At 42.3% G+C, this 9,785-nt stretch overlaps 1 long non-coding RNA gene across 1 annotated transcript; it reads left to right on the top strand.

The window, feature by feature from the left end:
* The first annotated feature begins 7,943 nt into the window (after positions 1 to 7,943).
* LOC148107739 (uncharacterized) lies at positions 7,944 to 9,540 on the top strand. Its single transcript, XR_015721560.1, has 3 exons — positions 7,944 to 8,158; positions 8,269 to 8,461; positions 8,653 to 9,540. It is a non-coding gene; the product is annotated as an uncharacterized LOC148107739 (long non-coding RNA).
* The last annotated feature ends 245 nt before the right edge of the window (positions 9,541 to 9,785 follow it).

Here is a 9,785-nt window from a genome sequence, read left to right as displayed (position 1 = left end):
CACTGGCAACGCTCATTCAAAAGAAAAGAGAAAGGACCCGAATATTAATATTATGAATGAAAAAGGAGAGGTCACGACGAACACCATTGAAATTGGAAGGATTATTAGAAATTTTTATCAACAGCTATATGCCAATAAACTAAGCAATCTGGAAGAGATGGAATCCTTCCTGGAAACCTATAAACTACCAAGATTGAAAGAGGAAGAAATTGATTTCTTAAACAGGCCAATTAATGATGAAGAAATTGAGTCAGTGATAAACAACCTTCCAAATAACAAAACTCCAGGCCCGGACGGTTTTCCTGGGGAATTCTACCAAACATTCAAAGAAGAAATAATACCTACTCTCCTAAAGCTATTTCAAAAAATAGAAACAGAAGGAAAGCTACCAAACTCATTCTATGAGGCCAATATTACCTTGATCCCCAAACCAGGCAAAGACCCCCTCAAAAAGGAGAATGACAGACCGATTTCCCTAATGAATATGGACGCCAAAATCCTCAACAAGATACTTGCTAATAAAATCCAACAGTACATTAAAAGAATTACCCATCACGATCAAGTGGGATTCATACCTGGGATGCAAGCGTGGTTCAATATTCGCAAATCCATCAGCGTGATATATCATATCAACAAGAAAAGACTCAGGAACCATATGATCCTCTCAATTGATGCCGAAAAAGCATTTGACAAAATACAGCATCCTTTCCTGATTAAAACCCTTCAGAGTGTAGGAATAGAAGGTACATTTCTCAATCTCATAAAAGCCATCTGTGAAAAGCCTACTGCAAATATTATTCTCAATGGGGAAAAGCTGGAAGCCTTTCCCTTAAGATCAGGAACTCGACAAGGATGCCCACTCTCGCCACTATTATTCAACATCGTACTGGAAGTCTTTGCAACAGCAATCAGACGACAAAAAGGGATCAAAGGTATTCAAATCGGCAAAGAAGAAGTCAAAATGTCTCTCTTCGCAGATGACATGATACTCTATATGGAAAACCCAAAAGAAGCCACTCCCAAACTATTAGAAGTTATAGAGCAATTCAGTAATGTGGTGGGATACAAAATTAATGCTCAGAAATCAGTTGCATTTCTGTACACGAATAACGAGACCGAAGAAAGAGAAATTAGGGAATCCATCCCATTTACAATAGCACCAAAAACCGTACGTTACCTTAGAATTAACCAGAGACGTAAAGGACCTATATTCTAGAAACTATAAATCACTCTTGAAAGACATTAAGGAAGACATAAAAAGATGGAAAGGTATTCCATGCTCAAGGATCAGAAGAATTAACATAGTTAAAATGTCCATACTACCCTGAGCCATCTACACTTTCAATGCTATCCCGATCAAAATACTGAGGACATTTTTCAAAGAACTGGAACAAATAGTCCTTAAATTTGCATGGAAACAGAAAAGACCCCGAATCTCCAAGGAACTGTTGAAAAGGAAAAATAAAGCTGGGGGCATCACAATGCCAGATTTCGAGCTGTACTACAAAGCTGTGATCACAAAGACAGCATGGTACTGGCACAAAAGCAGACACATAGACCAATGGAACAGAATAGAGAACAGAGAAATGGACCCTCGGCTCTTTGTGCAGCTAATATTTGAGCAAGGAGGAAAAAACATTCGGTGGGAAAAAAGTCTTTTCAATAAATGGTGCTGGGAAAATTGGACAGCTACATGCAAAAGAATGAAACTTGACCACTCTCTCACACCATACACAAAAATAAACTCCAAATGGATGAAAGACCTCGATGGGAATCCATCAAAATTCTAGAGGAGAACATAGGCAGCAACCTCCACGACATCGGCCAAAGCAACCTTTTTCATGATACATCCCCAAAGGCAAGAGAAACAAAAGATACAATGAATTTATGGGACTTCATCAAGATTAAAAGTTTCAGCACAGTCAAGGAAACAGTCAGAAAAACTAAGAGGCAGCCCACGGAATGGGAGAAGATATTTGCAAATGACACTACAGATAAAGGACTGGTATCCAAGATCTACAAAGAACTTCTCAAACTCAATACACGAGAAACAAATAAACAAATCAAAAAATGGGCAGAAGATATGAACAGACACTTTTCCAATGAAGACATACAAATGGCTAACAGACACATGAAAAAATGTTCAAAATCATTAGCCATCAAGGAAATTCAAATCAAAACCACACTGAGATACCACCTTACGCCAGTTAGAATGGCAAAAATAGACAAGGCAAGAAACAACAAATGTTGGAGAGGATGTGGAGAAAGGGGATCCCTCCTACATTGTTGGTGGGAATGCAAGTTGGTACAGCCACTCTGGTAAACCGTGTTGAGGTCCCTTAAAAAGTTAAAAATTGAGCTACCCTATGATCCAGCCATTGCACTACTGGGTGTTTACCCCAAAGATACAGACGTAGTGAAGAGAAGGGCCATATGCACCCCAATGTTCACAGCAGCAATGTCCACAATAGCTAAATCGTGGAAGGAGCCGAGATGCCCTTCACAGATGACTGGATTAAGAAGTTGTGGTCCATATATACAATGGAATATTACTCAGCTATCAGAAAGAACGAGTTCTCAACATTTGCTACAACATGGATGGCACTGAAGGAGCTAATGCTAAGTGAAATAAGTCAAGCAGAGAAAGACAACTATCATATGATTTCTCTCATCTATGGAACAAAAGAACTAGGAAGATCGGTAGGAGAAGAAAGGGATAAAGAAAGGGGGGGTAATCAGAAGGGGGAATGAAACATGAGAGACTATGGACTATGAGAAACAAACTGAGGGCCTCAGAAGGGAGGGGGGTGGGGGAATGGGATAGACCGGTGATGGGTGGTAAGGAGGGCACGTATTGCATGGTGCACTAGGTGTTATACGCAACTAATGAATCATCGAGCCTTACATCGGAAACCGGGGATGCACTGTATGTTGACAAACATAATAAAACATTAAAAAAAGAAAAAAAAAGAAAAACTGTGAGATGCAAGATGCTTTCTCTATGGTGTTCTTTCAGAGACTTCAGTATATGGCACTTTCCTTATGTTTTCTTAGACGCCTGTTGAAATGCTTTCATCTTCATGATAGAATACGTGAGGTGAAAGATGCCTTCCATACAATATTCTGTCTTAAATATTCGTTATTGGCCCTTTCCCTATGCTTTCATTCCCACTCTGAAACATTCTTCCATCATCATGACAGACGACGGGAGTTGGAAGACTGTTTCCATGCACTCCTATTACTGAGAGTTACATCTGGGGCTGTTTCCTTAAGTGAACCTTAAGGAAACATAGGGAAGCCCTAGTGTCTTCACTGATCAAAGTTGCCGTCTCTCTACACAAACTCTTTAGCTAATTGACTGATTGCACTTTCTTTTTGTTTTCACACAACCTTTTCGAATGGCTTTCATCCTCATGAAAGAAGTGAGTTGAGTGATGCTTTCTGTGTAGTATTATTACAGTTTTAAATGAAGTGCATTATCTTGATGCTCGCAGGCACTGTTTTGCACAATGCTCCCACTTCATGAGAAAAGATGTGAGATGCAAGATGCTTTTAGATAGAGTATTCTCTCCTAGTGTAAAGTAGGTGACACCTTCCTTATGCATTCGTAGACACTTGAAAAACTTGCGATCATCCTCACAGAAGCTGTGACTTGGAAGATGGTGTCCATTTGGTGTTCTGACTGAGATTTGTATATAGTGCCCTCTTCCTTAAGGTTCAAGGCACGTGCTGGACAACGGGTGTATATTCATGGGTCACCATGTTACTTCGATGTTGCCTTCTATCAACACGGAGTTGTTTCTCACAACTACTTAGATAGGACCTCTCCTTATGCTTTCACTTGCACTTCTGCAAGTACTCCCATCTTCATTACAGAAGATGTGAGTTGAAAGATTTTTTCCAAGGGTGTTCTTACCTGAGCATACAGAATGTTCCTTAGGTTTCATGCAGATTTTGGAACATACATCCACCCTCATGAACTTGATTTGGAAAGTTGTCTCCAGATGGTGCTCTTTAATAGTGCTAAGCGTATGGCACTTCTTTTACCGTTCAACACAGATATTTGAAAAAGCTTCTCTCTTCATCAGGATGTTTGAAGTTTCATTCTCTATACAGAACCTTGGTGCTCAGAGTGGAGTAAACGTCATTTCTTTACAAGTTCCTTTACCCTTGAGCCAATGCTTTCAGCCTCATGAGAAAAGATCTGAGTTTCAGACAGTGTCCTACGGATTTCCCTCATAAAGTTAAGCGTATGATAATTCCCTTATGCTGAGAAACACTTCTGAGAATGCTTCCAACTTCGTAAAAGAAGATGTGCCTTGAAGGATGGATTCGGTACGGTCGTTTCTTGAAGCTAAGTCTCTGCCACTTTCCTTATGCTTTCAGGGCAATGATGCAAACGTTTCCATCTTCATGACAGAATTTGTTGGTTGAAAGATGCTATCTACCCAGTGCTCTCACCTACTATTAAGTTTATGGCACTTTCGTTAAGGTTCAACACACAGGAAAGAAACCCCGGTTGATCCATTTGTCAGGAGGTTGGTTTGATATTGTTTTCTATCTACACAGATTTGGTTCTTAGAATTAAGTAGACGGCACTTCTTTATGAGCTCGCACACATTCTTACTACACTTCACTACAGAAGTTGTGATTTGAGACATGGTGTCAATACAGTGTTCCTGTATAGAGTGAAACAACGCGCTTTATGCGTCTGTTTTCACAGACAGTTTTGCACATACTTCCGTTTTTATGACAGAAGACTGTGAGATGCAAGATGCTTTCTCTATGGTGTTCTTTCGTGGACTTCAGTATATGGCACTTTCCCTACGTTTTCTTAGACACCTGTGCCAATAGTTTCATCTTCACGACCGAAGATGTCAGGTGAATGTTGGCTTTGATACAATGTTCTTCCTTGAAGATTGGTTAGTGGCCCTTATGCTTTCATTCCCACTCTGCAACATGCTTCCATCATCATGACAGAGGATGGGAGTTGGAAGACTCTTACCATGCTCTTCTTACTGAGAGTTACGTCTATGGCAGTTTCCTTAAGGTTCAACACACATATTGGAAAACCCTGATGTCTTCAGTGATCAACGTTACCGTCTCTCTGCACAAACCTGATTCACTGAATGGAGTGATGGCACTTTCTTTTCCTTTTCACACAACATTTTTGATCGGCATCCTCTTTTTTTGGAAATTTTGTTTGGAAATTTTAATATGCCTTTCTCAATATCTGATGGAAAAAGCAGACAAAACATTGGTAACAAATGTGACCTAATTGACGTCTATGTAATATTGCATAATACGTGCAGAATACATTATTTCCAGTGGTCATAGACTATTTACCCAAACAGATGATATGTTGTTCCATGAATCATGTCTACATTTTAACATCCTGAAACTAACTAGATTCTATTCGTAGGCCACCAAGGAATAGAGCCCGAGTCCTCATGAAAAGAAGACCAGGAAATCCCTCCATGTTTAAAAATTCAATGTAACTTTGCTGCATATCCTAAGGGTCAGAGAGGGAATCGCAATGGACATTTTCCACCTTTTCTACATCAGGGCTCACACACAATGGCCCTTTGTCTCTGAAGAGCACTGACTATCCTAACATAGACAGGACTTAAGCCTCCTATCAGAGTTCTGCATGTCCCAGGCACACCTGGCAGCCTTGGCCTGTGCCCACACACACCTCCCTCCAGCTTTCCTTTCTGGTGGCATTGTGTTAAGGTAGTCAACATAGCCATATGGAGATGAGAAGCTCCCCACTCCTAGTGATGATGTTGCTATTGTCCCCACCAAGCTAATAACATGATTTCTGAGAGAATTACAACAAAATAGCAGTTTCTTGACCTTCATGAAAGTGTGAAAATCATCTTGTGAGTCATCTTTTCGAAACACGGTTTCACCATGTGTTCTTTTCTCTGGAAAAGATATAGACCCAATGGTAATTATGGCTCCTGAGCACCTGCTCTTGGGAGAATCCATACTGGCTCTGAGTAGCATTCTCCCTCGTAAACTTCTCAACTGGGGTGTAGATAGAATGAGTCCCATTTTTAGATGGATAGACAAAGGCTCAGAAATGATATGAATTACAGAGGATTTTAGTGTCAGAAACCTAAGTGTGATCTCCAAACTGACTCCAAATCCCTTGTTCTTCCATACAAGGTACCATTTCACTCTACCCCAGGTCTTCTCAATCTGGAAACCTAGGAAGTATTAGGATTTTCTTGTTGTGTGGCCAAATGGAATGAATTCGGCTGCCTTTTCACCTCTGCCCATCATGATCATGAAGATAATTCTCTCAGTGGAGGACCTTTGAGTCGGAGACTTAAAGATCCCTAGGAATAGAGATACTATACTATTTTTCTGATATTAAAGTGACTGAAAGAACTATGCTTTTTTAATTGATGGAGGCTCTGGTCTGTAGAGTGTCCTGTAAGGTCGGAAATAGTATTTAAAGCAGTTAGCCTCTTCTATAGAGTGAGACAATGCTTCTAAAGATTTCCTAAATATTCCCTTACCTGTGATTATTTATTCCCAACCATCGTAGTGTTTCTATGTTACGATTATGATTTCATTAAGGCCAACGTTGCGGAGAAAGAACTTCGTGTATCCAGGGGCACTTTCGTGTTGTGACAGTGAGCTATTCTGTTGTATTCTGTAGTCCAAGGGAATGGTGCCAGACATCTCTAAGATGTGTAAAATTCTGACTGTAAATGATCTCTATGCTTCAGAGATTTGGGCAGGACAAGGGGAGGAGTCCAGAGACCATGAACGCCTCTGTTACCTGTGTTGACCATGGAGCAGGTAACCTTCTGTAGGGGTCCTTTGATGTCTCTTTACTATTGGAAAGGTGCTTTCATCTCACGTTCCACCATTTGGTAGTGATGATAAGGATAAGAGTAATTTTTATGTCATACCATCTGTGAGGCCTGATCTTGGCCTCCCAGGAAAGCTCTCCTTTAACATTTTACCCAGCTCAAAATGACTGGGCAAACCCTCAAAGCATGGGCCCTATTTCTGCCCCCAGCACTTATTGTCCGTATGCATCAAAAAGAAAAAGAGAACCAAAAAATGCCTTTGCCAACATCAAGGTGAGAACACAAAAGAATCTTTCTTGCTCCCATAAGATTAAAGTCATACTGATTTGTACATACTGAAAACATAAGAAAAAGTCTGTCACTTTCTGGAACCTTCTTCCTCATCGTGATGTATAACTGTACGTAGCACAACTCAGAACAAATATATGACCCTGCCCTAAATGTTCCTTCCCTGGAGCACTCCCTTCTTTGTGAATATTGTGTCTCCCAGGCAGCTGTCCTTGACTTGGGTTTGAATAAAACTCTCTTCCTTCCTCTCTAAAATGTTTTAAAAGGTTCCTTCATTTAGTGTCGACAATAACACTCTGTTTTCAAGTGAAAAATAAATGTTCCTGGTTCACAACCTTGACAGAACAGAAGGCCGGCTTTTCCTTCCTTCCCTGTAGAACTAAGCATGTGTATATAGATTGCAGCACAAATGGGCTCACCCTAGAAGGATGTTTTGAAGGTCTGAGAAGCACTATCCACTCCATGGGTGAGACAAGAAGGCAAAGCTATTCCCGCTTGGAGCATTCCTTTTGGCGCTTAAAATTGCCTTGGATATGCATAAAAGCATTGCATTTCCTAAAGCCCAAGGCTGGAACAGTCTGAGAGCAGCTGACCTTGCCAGGAACCAGGCACACCCTTGCAGGAAGGGTTGGTGCAGAAGGGAAGGGGCAGGGCTCTGAGGGTGGTCTGCAGCTAGAGGGGTCCGCGAAAGGGGCCGCGTGTGTGTGTGTGTGTGTGTGTGTGTGTGTGTGTGTGTGTGTGTGTGTGTGTGATTGCAGCCCTGCCCATGATCCCCGTCATGCCTGCTCAGGGCGTTTAGCCAAGGAGGTGCCTCCTGGACCTCTGCACTCCCAGAGTTGTGAGTCATGGGGCCGGTTGCCTGGCATTCAAGGAGTTGGAAGCATCATACTCCCCAAGCAATCACCCCATGGGGGTGGAGCTACGTCTCTGTGTGCAGATCCGGAGCAGCCCAAGGACGCAGACCAGGAGCCAAGGAAGTGGAGTTTTGAGAGAGTGGACCTGTGGAGTTCCTGGCTGGGTGAATGCATGCTGTGTGGCCATAGGTGGGCTTTCTGGGAGTAGGGGCACCCCGGGTAAGAGGCAGGGTTCTGGAAGGGCATGTTGAGAGAGTTCATCATGGAGACTCAGTTTTCTTTCCTTTTTCCCTTGAAAGTCTCTTCTGCCTAGTCTCCGTCAACTGGCCATACACTCCAGACCCAGGAACTCCAGGGCACCCGCTCAGCAAAGCTTTTGTGGGATGGTTCGCAGACATTCCAGGGTTTCCCGTGTTCCCCAAGAAGAGCGAGAGAAAGGACCGCACAGTCCCCAACTTCAGTGCGGTGCCCCTGTCCCCCGACACAGTGCAGGTAATGGACCTTGAGCAGTTCCCCGAGTTCAGCAGGGTATTCCCTGTTCCCTCAGGCACAGGTGGGGCGCTAGGAAGGCCCAGAGCCCTTACCCAACTTCAGCATTGTGCTAGCTGTTTCCTGGGAATGGTGGCAATGGGCTGGGAGATAATTACTACTAAAAGACAAGTCTATGTTTCCCCTTCTCCCAGAAACCACAGCAGGTGTGCAGGCTTTAGGTCCGAGGAGCTGCTTCTCCCCATCTGACAACACTTCTCTGCTCTGGCTCCGCGACACCCTACGTTCTGAACGTCTGCATCTGAGTCAGTGAGGCAGCTTGACACGGGATCCAGCATTCAGAGAAAGCGGCAGGTCCATTTGGAGAAATGTCATATCCACATCAGGACTGGAAGTAAAACCTCTCATGAACCCACCACCTCCTGGGTTTTTCTCTTTTCTCTAGTTGAGCCATGAAGTAAAACTTAAGTAATAGTTGTCAGCGTTCTGAATTTGGTGAAGGAGGTACTTAGTTTCTGAGCTTGGAGCACTTTGCAGGGGATCCCATTTTCTCTGTTCATTGACTGCTTATGAATGTATTTTGAACAGCTGTTTCCTAGAAACACTCTTTCATTAGAAAGGGAAGGTGAGGTTTACTCTTTGCCTATTTTTAAGATATACGTTTGACAGTGTTTATACAGTTGGGCCTAAGATATGGGTGAGTGGCCACCATTTAGTGTTAGATGGCCTTTTGTCGTCACATACAAATATGGATGATGTCTTTCCAATTGTCAAAGGTGATGTTTCATCACTGATTAGTCTTTTCATCCCAAGAGTTACAATGGGGGTCGAGGGAAAATTCAAAATTATTCAGAGCAGCATTTTGCTGTTTAAAATATATGCTGGTGTTGGGTAGTAAGGAGGGCACATATTGCATGGTGCACTGGGTGTTATATGCAACTAATGTATCATCGAAATTTACTATACTGTATGGAGACTATAACATTATGTAATAAAAAACAATAAAAAAATAAAGGTAAACCTTGTGTATCTAACTATACCAGATGTATCATCTCGATATTTTGAAGTGCCATATTCAATCTGCTGTTTCTTTGGTAGTGGAGTCAGAGGAGAGTCTTTGGGAATTCCTTTCGATAGAGGCATGGTGGTGGCTACAATTGGGTAGGCGACAGGGGCCCTGGGCTGAGTTCTGGAACTGCTTTCCTGATGCTGGGTGAGTCAGGTTATGCCAAAGAGTTTCTGTTTCTTCCCTATGAGATTGACAAAAACCGGCTTCCAACGGAAAAATCTTTCGTAACGTGCAAACATGCTCACAAGTGCCTGTGCC

Source organism: Ursus americanus, chromosome 25 (genome assembly GCF_024610735.1).
Source record: "Ursus americanus isolate L20-20 chromosome 25, mUrsAme1.1.p, whole genome shotgun sequence".
NCBI classification, from domain to species: Eukaryota; Metazoa; Chordata; class Mammalia; order Carnivora; family Ursidae; genus Ursus; species Ursus americanus.
This window is presented reverse-complemented; position numbering and strand designations above follow the sequence as displayed.